A 16,890-nucleotide genomic window follows, 5' to 3' on the forward strand; every position below is an offset into this window, starting at 1 on the left:
ACAAACCACAGTTTCCTCATTCTTCCAACAGGCCCACTCAAATTCACATCTCTTTTCTTATAAATGACAATACAATGACACCACCAAGCCCACTGAGTTTTGAAATAGGCAAGCCTATACTTCCATTCCCAAGAGAAAACTGGAAATAATATGTCTTCCTACTTTTACTTAAAAAATAAAAAGAGCCAACGTGGCTGTTGACAAGATCACCAGGAATGTTAACTCATCAGTCACTTGGGACTATCTGCGGTTGAGTTTGCCAACCCTTGGCCACATAGATGGTGTCAATCCTGAGCCTGATGAGAAGCTGGTCTGAAGGAGGCATGACCGTGTGGGTTCATTGCCTTTCCAGAACACTATGCTAAAGAAGCCCCGACCACTGGTTGTGCAGTAGTAAATTGTACATAAAAGGTATGCTCATCACCAAAAATGAGCATGGTTCTTCCCACTTGCAGGGACTTGCCTTCTTTTAACTCTTTTTTTGGGAGAAATGTGACTACTTTATTTAATGCAAGAAGAGACCCCTTTGGAAACAGTGTAATAGTACTTTGTATGCATGTCCACATTTTCTATTCCCTTTCCACTGACAGAAATAACTAATCATCAAAGGCACTCTTCCCACTGAGTCTAGATAGAGCCACAAAATCCTTAATATACATGGCAGCCATGATCGGTCATTTGGGGTAGGCGTATGTGTTAAAATCCAGTATGCCAAAAGGTGAAAACAACTCAAATATCCATAAAATAGTAAACAGGTAAGCAAAATATGATATATCCAGGTTATAGAAAACAATTTGCCATGAAAAAGAAATGAAATGTGGATACACATAACAATGTGGATGAACCTTAAAGCATCATGCTAAGTGAAAAATAAACAGACACACAAGACCATGTATTATGAGTCTACATATATAAATATCCAGAGAAGGCAAATCTATAGAGACCAAAAGTAGATTGCCATTTTCTGGGGGTAGGGGTGGGATCAGGTGCTGCTTACAAATGGGGTAATGGTGTATTTTCTGGGGTGGTAGAAATATTCTAAAATTAGATGGTGGAGATAGTTGTACAAGTTTATAAATTTACAAAGAGTCATTTAACTGTACACTTAAAACAAGTGAATTCAACATTATGTAAATTATACATTGAAATCAATAAATCTGTTTACAAAACACATGGGGTAGGCTTGCCTGTCGGTCAAGACATTTGACTACCTGGAGTCACGGAGCCATAGGGCACAAGTTACTCCGCGATCTTCCCCTGACTTACAGTGTAATGTTAAGAAAGAACTTCCTTTCTCTGTCTGAATTTTCTTCATTTGTAAGTCGATGTATTTGAGCTAATGCTCTTTCAGGAACTTTTAGACTCCAACAGTACCTGAGAAGAATAGTTACTGAAATATTTAACCACAAAACAAAAACAACCCAAATGTCTATCCTACCAGGCTGTCAACTTTTGGGAAGGAGCAGAGATTGGGGATTCATCCCCTGCCAATGTCTGGCTCACAGCTCTACACAGAGAGTTAAACACTGCCGTCTATTGGTATAAGGAGATTATGATTATGAATATTTATGAGCCTTCATATATAGTATTAAAGGTATTTTCTAAGAAGTGAATATCAGCATGATGTATGACAGTGTGACATTCCTGCCCTCTCCAATGTGTCTTTTAGTCTTCTTAGAGGGTGTGAAACATTGGGAAGAAAATATCACCTTCTATAATCTAGTCTAGTTGTATAAGTAGTTGCAGTGAGAAAAAGAGGTGTGTGTGTGTGTGTGTGTGTGTGTGTGTGTGTGTGTGTACCCTTGCTTTGGGTATGTTGTATTGGGTGAAGACAGGCTTTGGAGTCAAACAAACCTAAATTTTCTTCCAGGTTCTGCTATTAAATCCCAGTGGGATCATCACTTAACCTCTCTGAACCATCTGTGACATGGGGGTAATCTAATTTACCTCCCAAGGTATTTAGAAGTCCTAGGAGACTTTCTATGTTAAACAGCTAGAGTAGTTCCAGAAACAAAGTAAGTGTTTCCTAAATGTTTGTTTCTGACCTTTTTGCTCTTTCTCTTCCCCTCCACCACATTCAAGGTCTGTTTGGACATGGCTGGGTCCAGATAGTAGGGACTCAAAATAAAAGTCGCCCACTACCCTCGATAATTAGATACACAAATGCCATCAGCCAAAGGCATGTTCATGTGGAAGGGGACCGGCTATGTTGAGCGACTGTTCACTGTCTCTGGAAATGATCCCCTTGTCTTGCCCCTTTGGCCTTCTTCACTTTTCTCTTGGTCCTTAGCTTTTCTAAATTAGAGTTATGACTCTTTGGTAAGACACTAGGTCCATGATAATGAATATTCCTTGGCACTGAGGTCATGGCAGAGCCTCAGACGAGAATTATTTCTAAGCTAGATGTTCCAGGAGCCCACCCACCCCTTTTCTAATTTGGTCAAAGCATGCAAGTTTCTTTTTCTGTTTTGGAGCAAACCCATGCCTGTGCTTTCTATCATGCATCCTTTTAAGACATAGCCAGGAAACTCCACAATCTGACGGCTGGATGCCATCAGATTTTGCAGGGCCACACACACTTTTAGGAAGATTTTGCATATTTTCAAATGTTTTATTGTGGTCACAGAGATGCAGATATGTGACAAATATTCTTTAGGGAAAGAGAGAGAAAAAGATGAACATTTGTGGGGCCTATTTTATGTTTGGCATGCAAGATGTTTATTCTTCTATTCACTTATTTAAGATAAATGAATAACTTTGAGTGCATTTTTGCATAAAAGGAAATATCAGATTCTTTGTCAAAACAAATTAAGCAATGCAAAAGGGCACAGGGCGAAAAGTAAAAATATTCCTACACCAGCAACCACACTTCCTTCTCCACTTACCCTTCCTTCTTAAAATTTTAATCTCAAGTGGAAGTAACCACTTCTAGTAGACTAGTATGGATTCTTCTCTTGACCCTTTCTCAAGCACTTTGCCATAAATACAAATTGTTCTGCAATCCCCTCATTCTATTTATATACCCTGCTTTTCTCTCTACATGATCACAGATAGAGTTCTCTCACTCCTTTTAACGACTCTCTCACATTCTATTTCATGAAAGGGCTCGCATTTGTTTAGCCATACCCCATCCATTGTCATATGCGTTATTTCTTGCTGGTTGTACATGTAACCTACATGTGTTCTATTTGCAAACACTTGCAAATAATTTTGTAAAACAGGTTCTTCAAAAGAATTTATTGAAGAAAGTGTCTACCAGGTAGGGGACTGGGTGCTATAAGTACAGCAGGGACAAGATGTAATTGCCTCCTGCCTCCACAGAGTTTGCAATCTAATCTGCTGCTGTATTCCAAATGTCTACTCCATATTTTCCCGACCTCTACCCTGCTTAATAATGTAATGATAATTAGTCCTGTTTATAGATAAGAAGCCTTTGGCTCAAAGAAGTATATGAACACTAGCAAGTTCACCCAGACTATTAATTGCATAGTTGGGAAACATTTCCACGTCTAACTCCAGAACTTCTATGCTGCCCATTACCTGGTCAATGACTAGGATTTGGTCACTTGCAACCCATCCAAGATGTGTCACATTTACCTATCTGGTATTGGATTTAAAGCATTAGAAGCAGGTGAATTAGAAGCAAAGAGATGAGTTCCTCCTCTCTGTAAAACCATGGCACAACAGCTCATGAGGAGAAGTAGAGAGACTCATGACCCCCATTATTTATGGGAGGGTCTGTCCTGGGGTCAGGCATATCAGATTTTGAATTTCAAGTCAGCCACTTTGCATCTGAATAGCCTTGGCCAAGTCATTTCTTCTTCATTAGATTCAGGTTTCCTCATCTGTAAGGTGGAAAATATCAGTATCCACCTTTCCAGGGTTGTGAGGCTTCGATGAGCTCATGTGCATCAACTATTTTGCATAGATCCTAAGACAGAGTGGGAGCTTGATAAATGTTAACTATTGTTACTGCTTTCATTTTAATGTTTTTTTATTGTGCTAAATCTGATTGCCCTCTGGAGTCCCTGCTTGTTCCACCAACTCTGAGCCAAGCACCTGCCTTCTCACCACCTTTTCTGTCCTCAGGAGCCCTTGGGAAATTCTGGGTATGGCCTCAGTTCCCATCAGAGGAGAATGTGAACATGATATGTCCCCAGTATAATCCAGGATGCAAGGAGCCTACTAATTAGAAATGGAAAGGTGGGCACCGTTAATGGTTTTCCGAGGAGTCATTTACACTCACAGTTTGGGAACTGGGTGTGATTTCTTCTTAGAATAACTCCCTGAAGACTTGTGACCTGCTCTGATCCTGTCATCTCATTTCCAGAGTCTCTTATGTCCTCCGAAGGCCCAGCTTTGGAACTCAGCTCTTTGGCCTGGCTCTTGCTGCCAGGCTTGACGAGCACAGATGCTACTTGTCAGGCTTGCGCCAAGTTGCCCGGCCGGGACACTCACCACTGGGCCAGGCCATCCTTTACCGAGCTGGGCTCTCAGCCACGACTGGAGAGGTGCCAGAGGGAAGGAGGCAGGGCCTGCATGGAGCTGCAGTGGGTAATCGTGGTTGGGAGCCTGAGATGGCCCGCAGCTACAAGGGCAAGATTAGTGACATCAGCCCTTCCCAGGCAGCAGGTTCAGACAGGAGGAGCGGGAGGCCGCCGGCGCCCGGGTCAGCGGGGGCATTGGCAGCCAGGAGGGTGGGCCCTCCCAGGCCTGGGCTCCTTGGGACCTGCCTGCTCTGGCGTGGTTGTTGGGAAACCTGTTGGGTAAGCTCTTGTGTGTTTCCCTGTAAAGCTAGGTCTTAACAGTCAAAGCAGAAAAGTGGGGTGAGGGGAGGGAGCTCTTTAATGGCTCTGACATATACTTGAGAAGCTGCCAAAGGGTGGTTTAGGTTTCTTAAACAGAGATGTGTTATGATAGTGAGTCTGCTTCTGTGGTGGTGATAGCTGAGCCCTGCCTGAGGCGGGGGCTCCCTGACATGCTCCTTTGCCAAGACAGGAGGTGGCATGGTGAAAGGAGTTGATTGCCAGATTTGAGGGGCAGCAGAGGTAACCACCCCAGTACACAGAGTATATAACCTCAGGGTAACCAGATCATCTATCTGAACTCCAATTTCTCATCAGCTAAATGGAAATAATGGTTTGTCCCTCACAGATCTCCACAGCTGCAGGTTCTTAGCTGCGTACTTGCACTGCACTATTCGATGCATTTCACAAATATCTCAGTTACTCCTATAATGATTGCATGATGCAGGTGCTATTATGAGGCTTGTTTTACACATAAAGCGCCGAGATATCAAATGATTTGGGCGAGATCTCATAGCAAAGCTGGCAGAGCTGAGACTGGACTCTGAGCAGATGTCTCTAACCATAACCACTGTGCTATGCTTCTCAGAACGTGCCTAGGATCCTGGTCCTCCCCATCCAAGCACTTGGGTCATTGGGGGATAGCACCTTAGTTAATGTGATTTTTTGGTGAGTGCCCATTTCCCTAACTGGACTCTGAGCTCTCCACCTTGGTTTTTGCTCATTTCTGTATCCCCAGCACCCAGCTCCGGACTTACTAAGGATTCCCCTGCAGTACCTGTGTGATAGGCTGCCAGGAGGACCAAGACAAAGAACTTGAAATATTTGGTGGCTCCCTATGAAATCACCCAGCACTGCTTTGAACTTACAGTGGGCGCTAGGGAAATGCTTATATCCAGGGCAGATATTCTGTGGGGGCTGGGTTTACTTCAGTGACTTTGTTCAGGGAGAGCCCTCAGTGGGCATGATCAGTCATTAATGGAGTCACTCCCAAATGGCAAACTTTGGAGCAATCTATTTGACTCACTATAAGAAGAAGAAAATGGCTGGGACCATGCTGTTCAGGCAGGCCAGCACTGCAGTCATGTGCTTCATAGACCTCCCATTGCGCAGTTGATCTTTCAGAAAGCATCATCTCAAAGCAACTACCACCGAACCTCAAAAGGTGGTCCAGCCCATCTGTCTGTCTCTGGGAGGATTTCTCATTTTGTTCAGCAACCTAACCCATCTTCATTTTCAGGCCTAAAGCAGAAAATCTCCGAAGTGCCAAGGGGTAAAATGCCTTCAAGAAAAATGGAGAAGAGAAGCTCCTTTCGGGTTGCACATTCTCTCCTCTCTCGGCAGTCTTTCTGTTTGCAGAGCCTGATGGGATAAGAAGAGGCAAGTGCCAGCCTCACATTGTGTGCATTGTGGGTGTGCAAAGATGCACCCAGCATTCCTTCTTTGACGCTGATAAATCCCACACTTGTGGGAAATCTATTTTTCCAAAATGTTTGCTAAATTATCCATAGTATTTTTGCCTTCCATTATGCTCTTCCTGAGTTTCCTAGCCCATGTTCCTGAGCCCATTGAACCCTACCTTTGGACTTGGCTAGGGTTGTTGTTTGGCTGGTATGCAAAGATGCTACTGACAGACAGACAGACAGACACACACACACACACACACACACACAGGCTGAAATGAAAGCATAAGTCTAATTGATCTCTATGTTGGAATGGGTAATTTGTTTAGATTGTATCAAAAAAAAAAAAAAAGAAATGTCTACTGGAATATTATCACAGTTTGATGTATTCAATTCCTTCAGCAAAGAGAACATTTTAGAAATGGTCCGGAAACAACAGAGTGCAGGAGTATCATCAGGTAGTGAACAAATGGCTTTGGTTTCTTTGCCCAAAGTGGAACACAGTTAATCAGAAAGCCTCTGCAAATTTATGGGGAGCCTAATATATACCAGATCCTGTTTGGGCACTAGAAAGGTGCTTCATTTGCCCCCACACTCAATTCTGTACCTGGCATGATAATAAAGTCAGAGAAAGAACATGTCAGTGTGAGAAATCTTTTTTTTTTTTTTCTGAGTGAATGCTCTAGTTACCTGCTTGCAAAGTTCACTGGGGCCAGGACTGGCTATTTAAGATAGCAAGTTACCTTACTTTGGGAGCAAAAGAGTTCTTGGCACTTTTGGCTGAGGCCTTTATTTTTCAAGGAGGTGTCCTCATTTGCTAAAGACAATTTCTTGGCTCAAGCAAACCAATTCAACAGTCACCTGCATTTCTTGACAGGACTATTGCTCCTGAATATTGCCACACCTGGGGTGTGTGCTGGGGCCCTAGATTTGAAGCATGAATATCTTTATCCATTCAGGATGAGGTGGTGGCAGCTTGTACTACACTCCCCACAGGTGTCTTGGCTCTGAATCAAGCCTCTTTGATTCACATAGGAAGTTTTTTAAAAAAATTACTGATAGCTGCTTCAAAGTACATGTCCTATTGATAGTGGAATCATGGGTCTCAGAAGATCTGGGTCTAACCTAATATCATGGGTCTGCTACTGTGTCCTTAAAAATGGTATGTAAATCTGTGTGATTGAATGTATAACTTCATAAGACTTTTTATACATGTATTATTCCAAAATTAAACGTATTTTGTCAGGTTATGTTGACTTAAGAAATAGTATCATTAAAAAAGGAAAATGAGAGTCAGTTGTTTTAGAAATGTTAGAAATCTTGCATTGTGGAGGAATCAAACATACTCACGCTGCCTTGTTGCTCCATCTTATTTTTCACTGGCTAGAGAGTATAGATATTTATACACATAAATGTATATGGATACACACACATTTCCTCTTCTTCTTGGTCTCCTTGGATAGCTTTCATTTTCTTTCTTTCTTGCCAAGTAGCTCTGAGTATATTCAACTCTCTGGCCATTGATTCTTTTGGGTCTACAGACTCACATCTGCCTAGTCCAAATTATTTAACGGGAGCTCTTGTGTTTAACTTTTGGGCTCCCAAACACCCAGGTTTCTAGTTTCCAGGAGGTGGCCTCACCCAAGACATGAGGGCATCTGTCCTTGCCTGCCCTGACCTAGTTCTTCTCTCCACCTGGGCTATCACTTTAGCCCTTAACTTTACGCTGTGAGTTCTGCTCAGCAAGTCCTCAGCTGTACACAGGAGTCACTAGAGGTTGCTCCTCCTTCCTTCAGTCTGGCCAACATCAAGGTACAGTGAGGTGCACAGTGCATGCCAATGATTGTTGAGGAGAGGTGCATCCTCAGTAGCAAAAGGGCTGGGCTCAGCAGTGACTCATGCCCACACCTGCCAAGGGCATTACAAGGGAAAGCCTCATGTAAAGAGCCTGAATCTTCCAGCCACATTACCAAGCAGGTTCTAGGGAGCAAGATGAAGGCAGGATGTGGCCATGGGGAAAAGTAGATGGGGATGGGTTGAGATCCTTGAGCCCTGAGCCTTGCACAAATACCTGGAGGGATGTTTATATGCCGAATGCCATTTGAGTCAGGATCCTTGGGTTTCAGGCTGATTTTAAAAAACCATCTATAGTCCCTGTTAATGGAGAGAGTGCTTGGATAGCATGTGCAATAATATTATATAATAGTCACAATAATAACCATCATGTTGTTTAAGCCTAACCATTTGCCTAACAGTGTGCTGGATGCTTCACTAGATTGGCTCATTTAATTATTTCATCAACTTAAGGTAATAAATTAGTATTCCCTTTTTACAGAAGTGAAAACTAAGGTATAGCTAAATTAATAACTTGCTCAGAGTTCCATAGTTAGCAAGTGGTAAAAGTGTGTTTAAACTCGGGAAGGCTGACTCCAGATCCTGTACTCAACCACAATAGTGTAGTGTCCCATGATGGTAAAAACTAGGGATTTGCATACCTTTCCTCAGACAGGGCCGGATAGTAAATATTTTAGGCTTTGAGGTCATATGGTCTCTGTGACAACTACTCAACTCTGCTGCTGTGGCAATCAGTATTTATTGACAATGTGTAATTAATGGTGTGGCCATGTTTCAATAAAGCTTTGTTTATAAAAAACAAGCCATGGGTTGGATTCAGCCTATAGGCAGTAGTTTGCTGGCACTTGGCATAAACAAAAGAGGACACGGAAGTTTCAGATATAACAAACACTCATCGGAACACTTAATTATGTTTCAGGTACTTTAATTAATTTATTTTATTGACTCTCAAAAGCTTTAAGGTAGAAAAGGAATTCCCAGTTTACAAATGAGAAAACTGAAACTCAGTGAAGTTAACTTTCCTGGAGACGTACAGCTAGTAAATGGCAAAGGAGAACTGAACATAACTCATCACAACTCTAGTTCCTTTGTCATTTTTCTTTGTAGGCTTTCCAAGTAGACTGAAGCCCCATAAATAATCAAGTCTCCAGGAGCTATGCTGCCACGTTTTTCTTTTTCAGGGAAGTGTGAACGTGTCATAACTTGTCCATGACTAGCTGCAAGGCATGCTGGGACCTCAGACACAGGAGGCCTCTGGAAGAGGAAGAGGCACTGAGATGAATATGGAGAAAACTTGCCCAGATGGAAAACTGGCCATTGGTAGAGGGAGGGGTTCTAGTTGTCCAAATATGTGGCGAATTCTGGGGGGTTCCAGCTTAATTTCATCTTCGTGATGGGACATTGTGGGGGGTGGGAGTGTGAGCAGAGAGATCAGGAATCTCCAAACTGTGATAACAATGGGATGGCATCTTAATTTGGAGCAGGGTGCAGGTTAGAGGATCCTGGGAGGAAGGAGCTGGAAGGGGCTGGCCATCATTGGAGTGAGCTAGTTCTCAGAAATAAGTTTTAGGCTATGGAAGCATCTGGAGTGAGAAAAAGAAATCCAAAATGGAACACACACTCATATAACCCAGGTAGACACCTGCCTTGGCCTTTACACCTCAGATTAAGGGCATCTATTTACAGAGAACTTTGCTAAACACTGCAGTAGACACCCCTTGCTCTTCATTGCTATCTGGCTGTATTTTTCTTACCCGGATACACTCCCACTTCCATACCTTTCTACTTGTCACTCACTTTTCTGGGAATGCCCTTTTCCCAGGTATCCTCATGCCTTGCTTCCTCACTTCTTCAAGATTCTCTTTCAAAAGTCATTTACATGGGAGGCATTTCCATCTCATTTGAAATTTCAAACCCCCTTCATCCCCCAATATTTTATTTTATTTCACCCCTATTTCCTGCTTTATGTTTTTTCTCCTTAGCATTTACCACCAACCCATAATATATGTTATCTTTTTTTCTTCTTTCTTGACTGCTGTCTAGAAGATCTAGGAGGTTAGGAAAGGTATGTAGCTTTGCTACTGTATCTACAGTATTTAGAACAGTACCTGGGACATTGTTGGCACTCAATAAATCTCTGTTGAATTAATGAACTAACTTATCACAAGTTGTAATTACATATATAATTATATATTATCTTTATCTCCCACTACACTGCAAGCTCTATGAAAATGAAGACCATGTTTGTGTTTTTATTACTACATCCTCAATGCCTAGATTATATGAGGTGCTCAAGAAAAAAAAAAAAAAAGAAACACTTGAATGAAAGAATGAGTGAGAATCAGGAGGATTCTCCTAACCCAATTAGGATGATTCTCCTGACTGGCATAACATGCCCAAGAACTTGTGTATGACATCATCCTAACTCTTATCAAGGAATTTATGTCTCCCACTGATCTTATATATTTTTTAGATCAAGTCTTGCTGTGTTGCTCAGGTTGGAGTACAGTGGCACAATATCAGATCACTGCAACCTCCACCTCCTGGGCTCCTGGGTTGAAGCAATTCTCCCTGCCTCAGCCTCCTGAGTAGATGGGATTACAGGTGCCCACTACCACACCCAGCTAATTTTTTGTATTTTTTAGTAGAGATGGGGTTTTGCCATGTTGGCCAGGCTGGTCTTGAACTCCTGACCTCAGGTAATCTGTCTGCCTTGGCCTCCCAAAGTGCTGGGATTACAGGTGTGAGCCACCCTGCCCGGCTGTAAACTTAAAATTCTTTAAAGCATATACGTTGTGTCTTATTCATGTCTGACCTCGAGATCCTTAACAGCAATTGGCACTTAGTAGGTAATAGTTAATTATCTGCCAAATGAATAAAAGCATGCTGCCATAGTAAAAGCAAGGCTTGGGAGTGCAAAGCTCATTTGAGAGCTCACTGTCTGGTGAGGCTGAGACTGCCTTGTTCAGGATGGACACAGAGTGAAGTCTTCGTGGCAATGGAGAGTCTTTGCCAGAGTGACTTATATGTGCTTAGCCATGAGGCAACCTCAGATCCCCTGGTTTGGTCAAAACTTGCACAGAGGACAGGGTAGGTAGTGTTGAATCCACAGGGGCAAAACTCAGATCTGCCGCTGAGAGTAATCTGGGAAGGCTGGGTACTGATAGTGGAGCAGGGATAGAATACACAATTAAAGTCCAGTGGGGTGGCTTACACCTGTAATCCCAGCACTTTGGGAGGCCAAAGCAGGCAGATTACTTAAGGTCAGGAGTTTGAAACCAGTGTGGCCAACATGGTGAAACCCAATCTCTAACAAAAAATATGAAAACTGAGCCAGGCGTGGTGACGTACGCTTGTAGTCCCAGCTACTTGGGAGGCTGAGGTGGGAGAATCGCTTGAACCAGCAGGTGGAGGTTGCAGTGAACTGAGATCATGCCACTAAATTTCAGCCTGGGTGACAGAGTGACCCTGTCTCAAAAAAAAATGTACAATTTAGAAAAATAATTTGATGTCAAAAAGACAAAGATTAGAAGCTAAAAAACCACTTGGGTGTTATTGCACATGTTCAGAAATAAGCATTATGACCTGGATTTAATAGGAGTAGTAGAAATGGAAGAGAAGTGGGAGCATACCAGAGACGTTTAGAAGGAATAATTTATATGATATAATCACTAAGTGGATATCCGAAACAAAAGAAATAATATCCTTATATTTGGAGTTAAAAAAAAAATAGTGGGTAAGCACTACATTTGGCCTTTTCTATTCAGTGTCTTGCTTTAGCTCCAAAACTACTTTGTGAATACCTGCCAGAGTCCCTATTTAGAGATGAGAAAACAGACTCAGAGAGGCTAAGTGACTGGCACAGAAGGCTGGAGGTAGAATTCACGTCCAGTTACTTCTGCTTTCAAAATCTAACCTATTTATACAAAGTGATTCGAGAACTCTAGGTGCTGCCTAGACCTGGGAACCAGAAATGAGCATTCAGTGTCTGTGAAATTGAATGGACTATGTTAAACAAATATCTGGCTTCTTTAAAAAAGAAAAAAAAAAAAAAAAAGGAAAGAAACAAAAAACAAGGCAGAGTGCTGAGTCACTCACCCCAAGCAGCCTCAGGGAGGTAATTATAAACAGCTGGAACAGACATCATGGGGCTCCACTAGAATAACCAGAGGAGAAGCTGGAAGGGACTGGCTCCAGAAAGGAGAAGAAGAACTAAAGCAGGGAAGTTACTGCAGAGGACAGAGCATGACCAGACACAACCGGATAGAGCCAAACAGAGCAGGGGCCTCCTGTTCCGAAAGAAAAAAAAAAAATCCAATTCTAAAAATGCAAGAGTTCCCCGAGCTGTTATCTCTCCGTAAACAGTAAAGTAATAGACACATGGCCCTGAAACCCTGAAACCTTGACTCTCCATCACATGAAAATAAGTTTGAGTTGAGGCAATAAGAGTGGTAGAGAGGCCAGTGAAAAATCTATAGGTAGAAGGGCAAAGCTGGATAATGAAGGGCCCCGTAGGGACTTAGAGGTTATTTGTTCTTAGGCTTCTTTCCTGTAGGTACTGGTGACTCGTTTTTCTTGAAAGGCTAAGTAACTAATGTCTTTTATTGATGAATGACCACTTGCCTTTTGATATACAACCACTGAGTTAATTTTCCTTTCCAGAATTTGCAGCAGCTCTGAGTTGTGGTATTTACTAAGACACCCCCATCGGTGACCCTGAGAACACCTGGGCAGCTCATGAGACCCAGGCCCAGCCAGGGAAGGACTTCCACAGCCCTGGCCCTGAAATCTTAGCTACTGGTAGAATATCATTCTGTTGACCCTTAAATGAGAAGTCAAGAGGGGAAGTAGGATTGGGAACGTAAGGTGAGACATGCTCATTTGCTGCACCAAACCACCATCACCGGCACCTCCTCTACTCCATGGACTTAGCCACAGGCCCAAGGACAAGTTGGCTTTCACGCATTAGCTTCAAGTGAGAAGGAGGTAACATAAGTGTCCTGCAGTCTTTTTGACTTTGGTGCATAGAGGTCTGTGAACAATTGGATGTAAAAATGTTAATTCGCAAATATGAGCAAGCAGGGTCCATTTGCAAATGAAAATGATACAGGACAAGAAATACTGAGTACCAAGGAGCATGGGAAGAATCAGCCCTTGGTTTCTGGTGAGAATGTAAGAATGTGTAAGCGTGATGTTAAGCATCAGAGAGAGTTTGAGTATAGACAAGGTTTCGACGGACTTGGATCAGAACAGCAGTTCCTCAGTTCAAACCTGTGTGAGATCAGGTAACATTTGAACCTCTCTGAACTTATCTCTTGACAGGGCTGAAACTATGTGAGATGGGGATGAAACTAGATTAATGCTTGTAAAGTATCTAACATAGTAGCTGGAACAAAGTATATTATCACTGAACATCAGTTTCCTTTCTCTTTCTTCTAAGGTGCAATGTTAATAAATAAAGATACTGTGGAATGCAAAGCATCTGCTTAGAGCTGGGTTGAAAAATTCCATATTTGTAACAATGTAGATCAACAAAAATCATTACATGCCAGTCACAATAATGGCAAAACCAAAGCATAAGAACATAGTTCATTCAAGGTCATAAAACTTAGGTGGAAGTAAAATTCAGTCTCCCAAAAGCTGCTTTGAAGGTTGGCCCTGATTTTTTCTTTCTCTAGCTCATCTTAAGGTCCATGTTTTTAATTAAAACCAAAATACTTCCACTCAGTGGGCAGACCTCAAATCTCAGCAATCATTAGGAGCACAATGGGTCCTCCCCTTGCCTTAATAAGGTCAAGACAGAAACAACAATAGCAGCTGCTGTCCTCCCCATCTCCCTTGGCTCTGGAGCTTGGCGTCTCCTTCTCTCTGGAGAGTCTATGAGTCAGAATTCATTCCTGGGGACCCTAGCCTAGGAAGCTGCACTCAGTTTGCCTGTGTGTGCAGAGCACCCAGCCCTCTCAGGAACTCTTATGATGAGGCACTTCTCAGACTCAGCACCGAGCCTGGTTCTTGGACTGAGGCTGCCTTTAGTCCTTCACTTGCTGTCTTCCCAGCATTCAGGTGGTCACTCTTGCCCAGGGTGTGTTATGGGTAACGGAATGAATGAATTCACACTCATAACCCTGGTAGTTGAGCAGATGCCTTTTGAGTTTACTCAATGAGGAAGGTAAGGACCCTCTGCAAAGACTGGTGCAGAGGAAGGGAGCTCTTCCTCTCCATCCCACTTCACCTTTTTTTTTTTTTTTTAATCACACAGAAACACAGAATAAGACCCCTGTATTACTTGAGTTCTGGTCTTTTTTCTACTACTCAGTAATAGACAAGGTCAATTGTCCATCTGAAAAGGGTGCTGTTTAGTGAGCTCATCTTTTTCTGTTGGAAGTTCTGACATTTGATGAGCCTGGAACGGGACTCAGAGGGGATACAGAATCCACTCTGGATCCAACAGACCTGGATGAAAAACTCCAACTGCTATACTCACCAGTTCTTGGACCTTGGAAAATTTTGAGTCTCCATTTTATCAAAAGATATTGCATGATGGAAGTACTTTATATATAGTGCAGGTATACAGTGCAAGGTCAAAAAATGGCATCTTAAAAATCTCCCACATAGCATCTCAATGCATACATATACTAAGAACATATATGCCCTGCCCTACCTTGCTAGCAAGAAAGTTCTACCTCAGAGCCATTTTCTGTTGTTTCAGAACAAATACAACATATTGTAAATTTTCTGTATTCCCTCTGAGGCAGCTCCAAACAGAAGGCAATCTGCAGGGAGCCAAGGAGCTGGGAAAACGCATAGCATTTTTGGTTCTGAGGTCTGTTAAGCAATAGGAAAACACCCTTTGGGGATGATTGCTGACAAAAAGCCCTTCCTGTTCCAAACTGGAGGCATAGAATGGAGCAGAGAAGGAAGTGAGCCAGCAGTGGTTTCATTTGGGACCAGCTTGCTCATCTGATGAGGCAAAGACCCAGCGCTGGGCTCTCCTCCCACCCCCTTGCATTCTGTAGGGGAGCCATCAGAATGGGAGGTCGCCATGTTGGCCAAAGGCTTGTCCCGGGGGACTTGGCGGGTGACAAAAGTGGCACAGAGTCCTTTTTCATGGTGGTCTTTGACGGGAACAGAGAATCCAGGAAAAGTTTTGTTGATAGAACATTAAAACAGAAACACATTTTTGGGAATGACACTTCCAATTTGGGGTCCAAACTCTCAGACATTATTGAAGCCTTGGTATAAAGAAAATACTCAGTCCTTCACTTTGGGGTTCAGAGTATATGGGTTTCCTCCCTATTACTGCTTTTTTTTTCTTTACATGAACACAAAAGGAAGTTAAGTGCTGCACTCCAGGTTGGACCCAGAGAGAGAATGATCCATTTATTAAGAGCAGTGGAGACGGTTTCCAGAGGATCTGCAGGAAAATGCCCTTTGCCGGCAGGCCCGTGGCGCCCGGGCTGGGCTAAGCTGATTAAACCTCCATTCAGAATTGCAATAACCCAAAAGATAGGCTGGGACAACTGATGGGCCTCAAGATTAGCCACTAAATGGATAGCTCTCTCTGGGATTGTGGCTGCTGTATTTTTGGAAAAGGGGCACTTTCTTTTCTTTCTTTCTTTTTTTTTTTTTTTTTAAAAAAAAACATATCTATTTTCTCATGGCTCTGCTTGCGAACCTCATTAATTTCCCAAAGTCTCGGCAGAAGAACAATTGCTCTAATTCCAACTGGCAAGGTTCTAAAGGCTGAACATTTCTCATATAATACAAAATATACGGAAAATGAAGAGACACACTTATATATGACCCCTGTAATAGATGGCCCAGTATACATAATAGGCTACACCCCATATGCAAACACACACATATGTGTATATAAATATTTTTTCCATGCCTTTCTGCCCTTATCCTGGAATTTTTAGCAATTTGGCCTGTCCCTGCTTATTAATGATGTTTCCAGAGCAGAGCTCATTGGTGCATTTTCAGCAATGGGCTGATTAATAGGTGGGCACGGGGGAGCTCTTTGGAAGCCAGGGCATTACTGGCTTGTTGACCTTGATGCTCGGGGGGATAGTCTTGCTTCAACTATGGAATCTCAGTTAGCATCATAAATTGTGGAGCCACTGGTTTTATTGCCCTTCTGCCTCCTGCTGGGAATGTTGTTTCTCTTTAATAATGGGCTGAGCAGCAGCAATGAGTACTTCCCCTCCTCCTCCCCCCTCCAGTACTTGCCCTGTGCATGCTTGCTTTCTTCTCCTCCACCTCCATTCTCTACCTCCCAGCCCTGATCACTAAAGCAGACACATGACACACACACACATGCACACACACACACTGCACACACAAGCACTAGCTACACACACTTGCATCCATGCAGCTCTCATATGCATGCCCAAGCACTCACAGGCACACACAGACATGCATGCAGATGCGCTCACAGGATCACACACATATACGTGCAATAAACACACCCATGTAAAAATAGAGACCTATCATCCTCCTGTCTTTTAACTTCAGGACTTAGTGAGGACACACCCCCCACCCTCCAGCCGCTCACCTGCCTGCCTTTGCTTGGCAAAACTAAATCAGGCAGGGATTTTCAAAAGGCACTTTTCTAAACATCAAAGAAAACCAGAAAGTAACCAATCTGAGAAAATATGAAGAGGATAAAAATAGTCTTGTTTTCAAGATAGAGAATTCTAGAATATTAGTAGAAATAGAGAAGGGTTGGCCTGCCTTCTAAGTACTACTCTCAGAAGAGCAAAGGTAACTCTCCTTGCTTCCCCATTTCCCCACCCTCGTGGTCTCCAGGAGCCGTCCCATTCCTTGGG

This window comes from Sapajus apella, unplaced genomic scaffold (assembly GCF_009761245.1).
Source record: "Sapajus apella isolate SASKATOON/1434 unplaced genomic scaffold, GSC_monkey_1.0 scaffold33, whole genome shotgun sequence".
Lineage (NCBI taxonomy): Eukaryota > Metazoa > Chordata > Mammalia > Primates > Cebidae > Sapajus > Sapajus apella.